The sequence below is a fragment of the Spea bombifrons genome, chromosome 4, assembly GCF_027358695.1.
Source record: "Spea bombifrons isolate aSpeBom1 chromosome 4, aSpeBom1.2.pri, whole genome shotgun sequence".
NCBI lineage: Eukaryota > Metazoa > Chordata > Amphibia > Anura > Pelobatidae > Spea > Spea bombifrons.
Genome location: NC_071090.1, coordinates 88,254,079 through 88,267,919, shown reverse-complemented (window position 1 = coordinate 88,267,919; position 13,841 = coordinate 88,254,079).

Here is a 13,841-nt window from a genome sequence, read left to right as displayed (position 1 = left end):
AGGCATGACACTAGCCAGGAAGCGAACTGGCATTGAAGAGAGACACTGGCACCACCACCAGCAGCAGCAGAATTGGGAAAGGCGAATGAGTGGGCAATTGACGACCCGCTCACCTGTTTCACCCCAGGGCAAAGCATCCAAGCACTGTCAGTCCTTGGCGTTTGGGAGCAGACCTACAGAACTCAGACACAAGGCCCTAGCGTAAGCTGGCTACACCGGCGGAGGTAGCAGGCGTTGCCACACCGCAGCAAGTGCAACCAGGGGGGAGAAACTACCCTTACCATCAGGGACATTCGAGGCATGACACTAGCCAGGAAGCGAACTGGCATTGAAGAGAGACACTGGCACCACCACCAGCAGCAGCAGAATTGGGAAAGGCGAATGAGTGGGCAATTGACGACCCGCTCACCTGTTTCACCCCAGGGCAAAGCATCCAAGCACTGTCAGTCCTTGGCGTTTGGGAGCAGACCTACAGAACTCAGACACAAGGCCCTAGCATAAGCTAGCTACACCGGCGGAGGTAGCAGGCGTTGCCACACCGCAGCAAGTGCAACCAGGGGGGAGAAACTACCCTTTCCATTAGGGACATCTGAGGCATGATTTCAGCCAGGAAGCGAACTGGCAAAAGATACTGGCACCACCACCAGCAGCAGCGTTGGAAACGGAAAAAGGTGAATGAGTGGGCAATTGACGACCCACTCACCTGTTTCACCCCAGGGCAAAGCATCCAAAGACTGTCAGTCCTAGGCGTTTGGGAGCGGACTTACAGAGCTCAGACACTAGGCCCTAGCGTAAATTGGCTACACCAGCGGAGGTAGCAGGCATTGCCACACCGCAGCAAGTGCAACCAGGGGGAGAAACTACCTTAAACATTAGAGAGAAAAAATTTAACTTTCCAAGCTAAGAGCTGGGTAACCCAATTTGGGCAGATTGAATTTAAGAAAGGCAATCTGCTCCATCAGATGAGGTGCCATGCGTGAGCGCTGTGGACTCAGTATGTTTCCAGTCATAGAAAACACGCGCTCACTTTGAACAGTGGTTGGCGGACATGATAGAAGCTGCTGCGCAACCCATGAGAGTGCAGGCCACACACTCTTCTTTTCATCCCAGTAGCTAAGAGGATCAACATTAGGAGCAGAAGGAACTTCACAGAGGTAAAGTTTGACCATTTCAGCAGCACTACTCTCCTTTCTGCTGCTAGCTCTGTCAGATGGTCCAACTATACTGCCAAGTGCCTCTTCCCAAAACGCAGCTGCTCCACTCAGCTGTGTTGTGCTGCTTGTGGCACTGCTGCTGATGCTGCTGCTAGGGGTAGCAGACCACATCATCTCTTCCTCCTCCTGCACCTCACCCTCCTCGGACAGCATTCCCATTTTACGCTGCCAGTCACGCACCTTGTTGACCAATTGCTCCCGGTAGCTACTGAGAACATTGAATTTCAAAGCTAGCTTTCCCTTAATTCTTGGATCACAAAGGCACGCTAGCATCATTTCGGGACTCTCTTCCATTCGCTTGCGAAGGTGTACTTTTAGCAGATCCTTCAGCTTCCTGACTATGGCTGCTACGTCAGGATGTAGAGTGCCACCTTGAACAGCCTCACGGTTTCCAAGGAACACATCCATCTTGCTGCCTAGATGGGAGAACACTGGGATTACCTGGGCCAGACTGGCAGTGTTTGAGCTTAAATTTTCTGTGGCATCCCTGAATGGTTTAAGGACTGCCACTAGCTGGGCGATCACTGTCCAATCCTCCCTATTCAATGGAGAGGTAATCCCTATATTGTGCTCTGAGGCAAGATTATGGATTGCCCTCTGCTGCTCCAAAATCCTCTCTAGCATGTCTAACGTGGAGTTCCACCGTGTACTGACATCCTGACGTAGGCAGTGTACGGGAAGACCTGACCTCTCTTGCTCTTCCCTCAAAAGTTGGCTAGCCTTAACACTATGGTGAAAGTGCCCAGCGATCTTTCTGCAGCGGGACAGAACTACTGCTGCCACATTAGTTCCTTCTGACATTGCTGCCTTCACTACAAGATGGATGATGTGGGCTGCACAGCGCACACCAACAATATGACCATCTCGCAGCGCTTTCACCATATTGGCACCTCCGTCAGTTACCACAAAACCAACTTCAACATTGGTGCCCGCCTCTGCTCCCACCCAAAGGCTAAACATTTTCCTAATCGCATGCAGAATATTTTGGGAAGTGTGCTTTTCATCCATCACTTCTGCATGGAGAAGGAATGATCGGTAGCCTGCTGCAGCAACTTCCTTAGACACACCGGGCTGCCACCAGTGTGCTGTCAAAGAAAGAAAGGCATGCTGGGCGCTAGGTGCACTCCACAAATCTGTAGTGAAATGAACACACTGACCAGCAGCCTTGGAAAGCTCCTCTTTCACTGCTGCAACACAGGACCGATACAGCGAGGGGACAATGTTCCTGCTGAAAGTGGAACGTGACGGAACTGTGTATTGTGGAGCCACAGCCGCCATCAATTGTTTGAAAGGCTCCCCTTCAATCATGGAGAAGGATGCCCCTCCAACAGCAATGAACTGACCAATAAGTCGCGTTACTTTATTGGCCTGCTGTTTGGGCATCGTTCTCTTGGAGTGGAATGCCCCAAATTCTTCCAGGGTGGGCTGGGCATGCAGTGCTCCAACCTGCCTTGGTCTCTGGCTGCCAGCACTAGTTGCTGCTGCTGCTGCTGCTGCTGCTATTGGCTCAGAAGAAGAAGCTGTTGGGGTTTTTCCACGGCCACCAGCTATGCTGCCTGCACTAAGTTTTACCTCTGCATCTTTCCCCAATAGCACAGCGTTGTGTTGAGTGCTGAGGTGATGCTTCATGCTAGCACTGGTAAAATGGCCAGACACTTTCCCTCTGCTTATTAGCTTCCCACAATGTTTGCACTTTCCATAGCGCCCTTCTTCAACATTTTCAAAGTGCTCCCAAATTGGGGCGCGCATAGCCTTGGAGTGTGCCTTGGGTGCTGCTCTTACTGCTCGGGGTGGATGAACAGAGGCAGAACTAGTGGTGGTGGGACTGGTGGTAACAGTACTGGCCATAGTGGGACTGCTAATTGCTTTAGATTTGCTAGGTTTTGCTGCTGCTGCTGGTGGTGGTGATGGTGATGATCGTAGCGGAGAAGGTGGAGGCTCAGGGGAAAATTGTGCACTAGTCATTTGGACACTGCTCCCTGAGGAATCTGATTCCTGACCACTCATCTCCTCTACTTCCTCTGGCTCATAGTCTAGCTCTTCATTAGCCAGATCGAATGGAATTCCTGCTAGGCTGGAGCTAAGACTGATATCGTCGTGAGACTCGTGACTAGTAGTAGTGCGAGCAGGAAGAATAGACTCTGCACTTGGCCTCTCAGTCTCAGGCTCCTCTGCTACCTCGCTAGGTGGAGTTCCACTATGTGTAGCCCTCTCTCTAACTGTCTTTACAAAAATTTTGTAAGGACTTGGTGGCTTGCTAGAGGTACTAGGAGGACATGGCGTGGCGGTACCAGTGGGAACAGTAGGCGCAGCACTAGTGGTGGTAGAGGCGGTAGAGGTGGGGGTGGTGGTGGTGGTTTTCCCTACAAAGGAATGAGATCGCTTTGGTTTGGGACCCCTCTGAGTCTTGCTGCTAATTTGGCTCTGCTTGGTACCTTGCATGCTGCTGGTGGATGGGGAAGATGCTGCTTGGGGCAAAAGGCACTTCTTTTTAGTCACTGGGCTGGTACTACTTGTGCTACCCTTTAACTTTGAACGTGCTTCTGGTGCTTTAGGCTTTCCGTAAAAAACCATAGAGCTTGTGGGCCTAGCCGCACTACTACTGCCTGCTTTTGGTGCCTTTCCTTTACTTGATGATCCTTCAAGCAATGCTTCCCCAAATGATAAGCGAGAGCTTGGCCTACTTGGCCGACTAGACTGACGCAAAGGCTGCATCTTAGAACTGGTGGTGGTGCTGGTGGTGGTGCTGGTGGTGGTGGTGGTAGATGGAGCTTGTCCCTCCTTAGTCCCAAAAGGAGGATCCATTTCAAATTTTGTGTTGTGTGTGTAGTGTAGTGTAGTGTAGTGTAGTGTAGTGTAGTGTAGTGTAGTGTTTAAAAAACTATAAAAAAAAAATAAAAAAATAAAAATAAAAAAAAGGAAAAACGAATTAAAGACAAAAAAATTAGAGGAAGTTCTCTTCAGTGCTACTGCTTAAAAAGTAAAACTATGCACTACTGCACTGTGCTGTGTGCAATCTGCCAAAATCCTAAAGTTATTTAAATTATTAACTCAAGATTAACTATTTAATAACTAGCAGTATTTTATTTTTAATTTGAATTTACACGGGCCTAAGAGCTTAGCCTACTACTATGCTAGCCTAAAGCTATATTTCCTTACTATAAGTCTACCTCTAGGCAGACGCTCTCAAACCCACTAAGCTAAAGTGAGGTTAAATCAGATTCAGTATATGATTTATTAATTAATATTAAGTTATATAATATTAATAGATTAGAACTAATTTACTTATATATTATGTATTATAGATAGAAGAATATAGATTATGAATTAGAATTTAGAATTAGAATTACTTATATTATAGATTATGAATTAGAATATTATTATTTATAATATATTATAGATTAAGATTAAAGAAGATTAGAATTATTTTAGTACTACAGCTAGTAGCTTGAAGCTTTGCTTAGTACAGCTCGTCACAGTCAATTTTTCTTGAAAAGAATTAGAAATAAAATAAAATGTCACAGCAAAACAGTTATCTTCACTGCTTGCTGCACTCACTAGCCCAACAAGTTCACTTCACTGATGGACTGAGGTGAGCAAAACACTAAGGGTACTTTTAATAAAATTGAAATAAAATGTAAAATAAATGAGAAAATCTTTGCAAAACAGTTAACGTCACTGCTTGCTGATCAAAAAAAAACACAGCACTTATGCGGCTGCACTCACTAGCCCAACAAGTTCACTTCACTGATGGACTGAGGTGAGCAAAACAAATGAAATAAAATGAAAGATTAATTAAGAAAAATTGACTTGGTCTCTTACTGTTGCTAAAACAAAGCACAAACTATAGAGCTGCAGCACCAGTACTAATAAGATTAGCTGAACTATACGCTAGTAGTAATTAATTAATATTATTACTTTTATTTATAGCTAATTTAATTAACTATTAAGATAAGAAAGAATTAGAGAATTATTGATATTACTGATTTTAGATTAGACACTAGTAGATGTTCTGAATGTCTACAGTACACTCTACACTAGTATACTATTACTAACTATAACTGACAAATATATATATTTTATAATGAATTCAATTATTAATTATATTAATTAATATTACTGATTTTAAATTAGACACTAGTAGATGAATGTCTACAGTACACTCTACACTAGTATACTATAGTATATATATATATATGACTGACAAATATATATATATATAATATTATAATGAACTATTAAATTATAGATTCTATTAAATTGTAATTTATAAATTCTATTTAATTTATTTAAGCAGGACAGGCAATAGGCACTAGTGCCAGCCCAGGGCAAGGGCACCCCAGTGCCACTGAGGCACTGGGTGCACTGTCAACTCAACAGCACTTACACTAAAGTTGATGACAAATTAATTTTAAAAAAATTAAATTAATCAAATTATTATTATTAAATATATTAATTAAGTAGCACTGAAGTGAGGATGAAGTACACAGTGAGAAATGGCAGGCTAAGGCTTACCAGTCTCACACAGAACAGAACAATCTCTCTCTGTAACGCTCGGATGCAGCACAGCAGTGTTGCCAAAGCAGTCACAGCGAAAAATGAATGGATCTCTCAGGCAAGCTCTGGTCTTATAAAGGCGCCTTCAGAATTCAAAAAACAGCAGCACAGGCATTGGACGAGACCCTTAGCGTTACGTCACAAGAGTGAGCTGATTGGACAGACGAGGATCAGCTCACTCCTGTTTGAAATTTTGGCGGTTGCGCGGCAAAAACGAAGACGATCACGAAGAATCTTCGATTCTTCGTGATTGTGAGTCTTCGTCTTCGCCTACGGTTTGCCGGCACTGTATTCTGTTCTACGTTCCTTCGGAACGAACAAAAAAACGGCCTCTTCGTGCTCGTTTTCATGTTCGCCCGAAGACGAATGCACAAGTCTACTATTTATACTTATACCCAATAATTTAACCCAATACTTAAAATTTGTAGAACAGCCCAAGAAGAAATCAAGTAAGTGTGACGATCAGAATAGATTTTAAATTATATTTTATGGTAGTTTGGCAGAATATGATGATTAACAGAAACATAGAGTCTGACAGTAAATACAAATCATTCAGCTCATGTAGTATGCCCATAGTTCCTGCTATAAGCACTCATACTTTAATCAGCAGAAACCTCTGGGTTGAAGTCACTCAAGGTGCTAGCTGATCACACAGGGAGCCAGGTCACAGACGGAACAGGAGTCCTAGGGGCAGTCCAAGTAGAAGTACCAGTGAATGCCGACAGCTTTAGATGACGGAGACCAGGGCATATACCACCTTGGCCAGTTTAATGATTTGGACTGGTTCTGGTGAGTATAGGGTATTTGATGGAGTCAGAGGAGGGGCTGAGACAGCCTTTATAAGCTAGTGATTTGGCCTCTTCCTAGAAATCTAGAAATCTGGGGTCTGTCAAATAAAGAGTTACATGCTAAGTGGCTGCATTTGGATTTTTATATGAACTTTAGCAGACAAAAGTAAATATACGACACAAAACACACAATGCTAATTGCATTATGGTGGAAATCTGGATCTGACCTTTCATTGACACACATACACACACACATTTAATTGTTTACCACAAAACAGTAGGATTGTTTGTGTGCCAGACTGAGAAAAAATGAGCCATTCGAATTTAAAGCAAAAATATGAGTCAAAACAGGAAAAAAATGAAAACTTGAAATATTGTGTTTGTAATAAACAAGAAAACACAACTTAAAAAACAGGGGTTGTAGTTAGCTAAATCCCTATAAGCCTTTTCATTGCCCTGGGACATGCAATAATGAAATGGACATTTTTACATCTTTGGGGTACACAATACTTTTGGTTACAAAGAGGTTAAAATTAAAGTTACCTTGCCACCTTGAGGAAGCCCTACACTACTATTAGTGGTGGGTGAGACCCATTGTGTACGGAGTTTGGCTTTTTTGGGATATTTCGTTTCCAGTCCAGTTGGCGGTCTAGGCAGATCTTCTCCAGAGGCAGGACACCACTGTATCATTCTGAGGACTTTGAAGGCTGTTTGTTCCTTATTTTTAATGTAAGATACTTTTACTAGTTTTCACTTTGTTATTAAATAATTACATTTCATTTATGCACTGCCTACTCTTCTACTTGCTTGTTCCTGGAGGATATAATTGGCTGTTTGGAGAAGCTACAGCCATGTGACAAGGACCCTGCTTTGTCACAGGTGTTTGAAGCATGAGCATCTAGAGAGCAGTATGCTGATCTGGAAAATGTGAGTGAGCACTCTATTGGTCCATTGTGGATATACATTCATTTTCATCGGATATACTACACTATATATTGTGCTGTTTTTTGGGGTTTTTTTTGCTTGTTATGTTCCTGGATTATATACTATATTATTAACCTAAATAATTTCGACTGTGAATAAACTGTATATTGGTGTGTATAAATTAGTGCATGCTCATCTTATTGCTATTTTTGTTAAAAATAAAGTTAAACTGAGTCACTTTAGAAATCAGACACTGGTTTAAAAAACTTGGTAAAATAGCTGCCCAGATTCACACTGGAATTCTACGGGAATCCAACAATTGCTGAAAAACATTGCTGCAAATCAGTGATCGTTCTTTTATGAGTTTTTTTAACATCAAAATAGAAGCCTGAAATACCTGAAAGATACTGACACCCTGTGCTACCAAGGGCTTTACCCACATAAATAAATATTTTTCCAAACAACTACATTTGCATTCAGTCAGAGAGGGGTTGTTTAAGCTTGCTCTCAGAATTTATTTGACTTGTAAAATAAAATATTAAATTCTAGTCAGGGTATTATGAAAAAAAATAATTTTGCATGACATTTAAACCTGAAAAGATATTTGGGATATTTGTGTTACTATCAAACACATAATTCACAGGCCTATAACAAAAATACAGAATATTGGATATGGCAGTCATCTATAAGGAACTTTGAAAGTTAGACTATAGTTCTATTTAATGTAAAAGACAAAGGTGATTTACTATCCCCTGATTTTGGCACAATAAACTTTTAAACTAAAATCATTGCAACCAAGTCATCTATTGAACCATGTATAATGAGTCTGCGTTAATATTCGTGAATTCGTATGTTCTGCTGTTTTTGTTATTGGGCATCATTTGACTTTGAGTGTGAACATCCTCCTTTTATGCACTAATACATACCATTTATAATTAATGATTTGAAACTGTCTGATTGTCACCTAGTTCAGACTTGGCTTTGGAGTTACCCCTGAGGCAGGCTTTGGAACTGCTAATACACATCCAGAGCTAGTCCTAAAGTCTCTAAAGCCCTAGATGAACCACAGTATGTATCCGGCTCTCCTTTCTTGCTTAAACTTGTTTTCTGATACATGCAGGTATGTGCATTAATTTCATTCAAACCCAAACAGGAAACAACTGCTTCAAATGTCGCCTGTGGTGCAATTTGTGCAGCCATTGTTGCAACTGACTCACTGTGGCCCACTAAAGGGCAACAACATTAGTGAGTGGGGACTGGGGAGCATGGGATTGTTTGTGGTGCAATCAATGACTCAATATAGTCATCACACTGTGTGTATGTCGGTATGTATCTACATGTATGATAGTTACATATATATATAATATTATATATATATATATATATATATATATATATATATATTATATATAAATATATATAATATATAAATATATATATATATATATATATTCCCCTTCCTCTACAGCCACAAACATATTTAATCCATGTCCCAAGGTGTCCCTAAAAGCCTAGATAATGTAACTGCACATGTTATGGTTAATTTTTGCCCAAAAACATTTTAAATATTCATAGATGTATGTGTCACACTTTGTGGCACGATTGGGTACCTTTTCGTTAACAGATTTACTATTTGGGATGACGGTCATATTTCTGAAAACCTTACAGCAAAAGCACTTATAAATTTACGCATTCACAATCTTGCGCGTTTTGTTCTTTCTGGTTTTGTTATTGCAAAGTCTTAATAACCCCCATGGGGAAAAAAAGGATACACGACTGAAAACGTGTCTCTCACAGGAATAAGAAATCTTATTTTGTGTTCAGAACAGCTTTAACAGTGATCATCTGAAGATGTTGAGTTTCATTGGGATTTTGCCATTGTGGGAAAAAAAACTGTTATTCTATTAATTAATCTAAAAAATAAATCGACGCAAGTTAAATATCTTCAAATTTTCATTGCTTAGTAGATCTTTCCTTAAGTTGTATGGCATTAATAAAATGTGTTTTGATTTTTATTTTACATTACAGCCTGCTACAATAATAATTGAATTTACATAATTCCGCTACCAAATTATCAAATGACCTATTTCCAAAATGTATGCCAGAGACCATGTTTGTGTAAATTATCTTCCACGTCCTTAATATCATGGGAATTGACTAAATTGGTACATCGTTATAAAACCACATAAAAATTTGTAATGAAAAATATTAATCAAAGGCTTGGGTATTTTGCAAATCAAAAGGTGATTTTATGTTTAGGAGTGGAAACAGGTTGCTAGTTTAGGGTTTCTATAACTAATTGGGGAAAATTTAAATAATGTTTATGACAACTTTTAAATTGGATTCCATAATTGAATCTGCCTGATTAATAAAACCTCCAGAGGGGTAGTGGTGCTGAGCTTATCAAATTTCTATGTATTTCCCAACTACTCTTTGGTTTTTAAAAAGTCACTTAGTAAATTGCCTTCAATGCAAAAGGTACATTTTATTTAATCCTATGTACAGTTCTAAAACATCCTTTTGTTTTTTTCATCCCGGAGGAATATATTTAAATTCAGTTCATGTTAGCTGTATAGTCATTTGGATTAATACAGATTGGTAACTCAAGCTCGTAGGTGCTTAATTCCTTCACTAATTATATAATTGTCTTTTACCAATTTCTACTTGGATAATACTTATCACAGTGATTAACAAATACTGCAAGTTACATGTAACATTAAATGAGATACATAGTCCCTGTAACTTAAAGAGAATAAAACTTTTTTTTTTTTGCAAAAGTAAAAATATCACTGCTTTATGTGGAAAACAAAATTGATAAAATGAATTGTGAGCAGGTGAGAAAAATAGGTGGCTTACAGTTGAGTTTATACAAGTTGAAGCATACTTCTAGGTTCACTCCTTATGCATAATAATCATTAATAACCCTCTCAATAATTTTTTCTTTGTTGCCATAAATTATGTTCCAGGAAACCTTTTAACTAATCCATCAAAAGTTCATAGAATGTGGGCTTGCAATCTTCTCCTCCAGTACCAATATGCCAGGGGCGTCCAACCTGCGGCCCTCCAGCTGCTGCAGGACTACATCTCCCATGATGCTCTTTCAGCTAAGGGGCTGGCTGAGGAGGATGGGAGATGTAGTCCTGCAGCAGCTGGGAGGGCCGCAGGTTGGACGCCCCTGCAATATGCCAATATTGTCAGTTTGGTGCATTGTCATTTTTTATGTTAAATTTCACTCTTCTGTATTGTAATAGTTCTACAGAATCTGTAACAGCTATATCTGGGATAGGCACAGGGCCGGACTGGCCCACCGGGATACCGGGAAATTTCCCGGTGGGCCGGAAGGTCCGTGGGCTGGGCGGCCATGAAGACAGCCGCTGAGCTGCCCCCCCAGGCTGCCCGAAAACGAATCAAAGCAGCCGCTGGGTGCTAATGCGGCCGGCCGCCCGGCCGGCATCAGCACCCAGCAGCCGTGTGCGATGGCCGTCTAGTGATGGGAGCACTGTGAGGGGTGAAAGCTCCGCCCCCTCGCACTCACCTTTCACCCCTCACGCTGCTCCCATCACTATGCGGCCATCAGATTGCTGGGAATGTAATCTGAACGGCCGATGCGTGCTGATGCCGCCGGCCGGCTCTGCTTTAATACTTTTTTTTTTACTTTATATGGCAAGCCGATCCAGCTTATCATATAAATAAAAAAAAAGTGTTAAAGTAGCTCCGGCCGGCGGCATCAGCACGCACCGGCCGTTCAGATTACATTCTCGGCAGTCTGATGGCTGCATAGTGATGGGAGCCGCGTGAGGTGGAAGCTCCGCCCCCTCGCACTGCTGCAGCACCGGATGTCAGGTCAGTGGCATCCTGTCAGCATAGAGAAGAACAGTGTGTAGCTACCAGGAAGTCAAGAGAAGTAGAAGGTGAGTAAAATAATGTATTTTTTGTACTGTATAATGTGTTTTGTATTTGTTAAAAACAAAGAAAATCGGCATGTGTGTGTATGTAAGTGTGTCCCCCTATATGCCACTCTGCCTCCAGAAATGCCTTATATCCCCCTATATGCCACTCTGTTCCATGATATGCCTTTTAACCCCCTATATGCCAGAGTTGCATATAGGGGTATAAGGCATTTCTGGATGCAGAGTGACATATAGGGGGTCAAAAGGCATATCTGGAGGCAGAGTGGCATAAAGGGGGTTAAAAGGTATATCATGGGGCAGAGGAGCATATAGGAGGGTATAAAGCATATCGGGGAGGCAGAGTGGCATATAGGGGGCATAAGGCTTTTCTGGAGGCAGAGTGCCCCATGATATGCCTTTTAACCCCCTTCATGCCACTCTGCCTCCAGAAATGCCTTATACCCCCTATATGCCACTCTGTCCCATGATATGCCTTTTAACCCCCTATATGCCAGAGTGGCATATAGGGGTATAAGGCATTTCTGGATGCAGAGTGACATATAGGGGGTCAACAGCATATCTGGAGGCAGAGTGGCATAACGGGAGTTAAAAGGGATGTCATGGGGCAGAGGGGCATATAGGAGGGTATAAAGCATATTGGGGAGGCAGAGTGGCATATAGGGGGCATAAGGCTTTTCTGTAGGCAGAGTGCCCCATGATATGCCTTTTAACCCCCTTTATGCCACTCTGCCTCCAGAAATGCCTTATACCCCCTATATGCCACTCTGTCCCATGATATGCCTTTTAACCCCCTATATGGCAGAGTGGCATATAGGGGGTTAGATGGCATATAGGGGGTTAGAAGGCATATCATGGGACAGAGTGGCATATAGGGGGTATAAGGCATTTCTGGAGGCAGAGTGGCATATAGGGGGTTAGAAGGCATATCAGGGGGGCAGAGGTGCATAACTCGGGGGTAGGTTGTCAAATGAAAGGAAATAAAAACCAAACATGTCTCAATCATAGCTTTTATTAAATATGGAAAAAAATAGTCTACATGAATTAATAAAGAAATAAAAGTTTCTTACCAGAATATCGTGAAGAATAATGTGATCACTGTTTTGTTCCACTGAATAAAATGTAACTCTTTCATCTAAAAAATGTTCGCAGTAGTAAATGTTTTGATCCCATTATGTGTAATGTATTTCATTTATTAGGGCCTTTTAACACTTTTGCTTTCTGGCATTTTAATAAATTTAATGAGATAAAAAGAATGGCACATAGTGTGACTCGGGTGTGTATAAGGGGTGCGTGTGGGTATAAGAGCTTCACCGTGAGATGAACTATATGGGGCTGGTCTCCAAATTTTTCCAGGGCTGCTTTTCAGTCCCAGTCCGGCCCTGGATAGGCACAGGCACGGTGGACATTTTCAAAATCAACTGGATCAGTGGAGGGCACCATTTTTTCATTTAAAACTTAATAGTTTCTATTGGTTGAAAATGTATTAATTAATCATGTGTTTATAATATAATCACTATATCCCCTTTAAAAACCCACACTAACACACACCTAATATGTACACAGACACTCACACGCTCATCCAGAGACTCACACTAACACACCCACTCAGACACAACCAGGCACTCAGCACTAACATACCTATATAGCAATATATGTAAGTGTAACCAGATTTTGTGTTTAACTGGGAGATGACTCTGCAAAAATACACTCTGTATGGCAGCAACAATTTTGATACCACCCTAGATTATGCCATTATAACACACGTATATTATACACATTATAACACATTCCAAATACAGGAGGACTGTTATTATCCTATTGTACGCACATTTACATCTAGTTCTATCCAATATTACCAATTTCCTTTAACCCCATCCGCTCCCCAAAAATGCCATCATCCTACATACTGCCTTGTGGGTCCTCTAAATTCCTCCTAGCTATCTCGCTTATCTGGTCCTGCAATGTGGTCTCTAAAGGCAGTCTTCTCTCTATGCTGTGTCCTTTCACACAGTGTAGAGAGAAGACTGCCTTTAAAGGGACCTAATCAGGTTGGCGCGACATGGCAGTGTTTAATTTTTTGATGGTCCGAGTGGCAGACACCAGAATCCTTTGTGGCGGAAACAGGTGTCCGTGTATGCAGATCTTGCTGACCACTGAGCTATATAAATGAAATGTAATATAATTTGCAAAATTTTTGCCTGGCTATACACAAGAGTTTGCGCATGATGTCAACATGTTTGATTCGTAGTAAGCTGCATGGCGTTTTCATTTCACAACACATAGGAAATTAAAATGTTTATTTCATGACTATCCATAAGAAACAATAGTGCTAGACTTTAAATAAAAAAAATGCCATATGATCCTCTTTTCTCTGACTACGAATAGATTCCTGGCAGTTCATTCTTGTAGCTGTATCGGGCAATCGAGTGAGGGCTTTTATCATAATT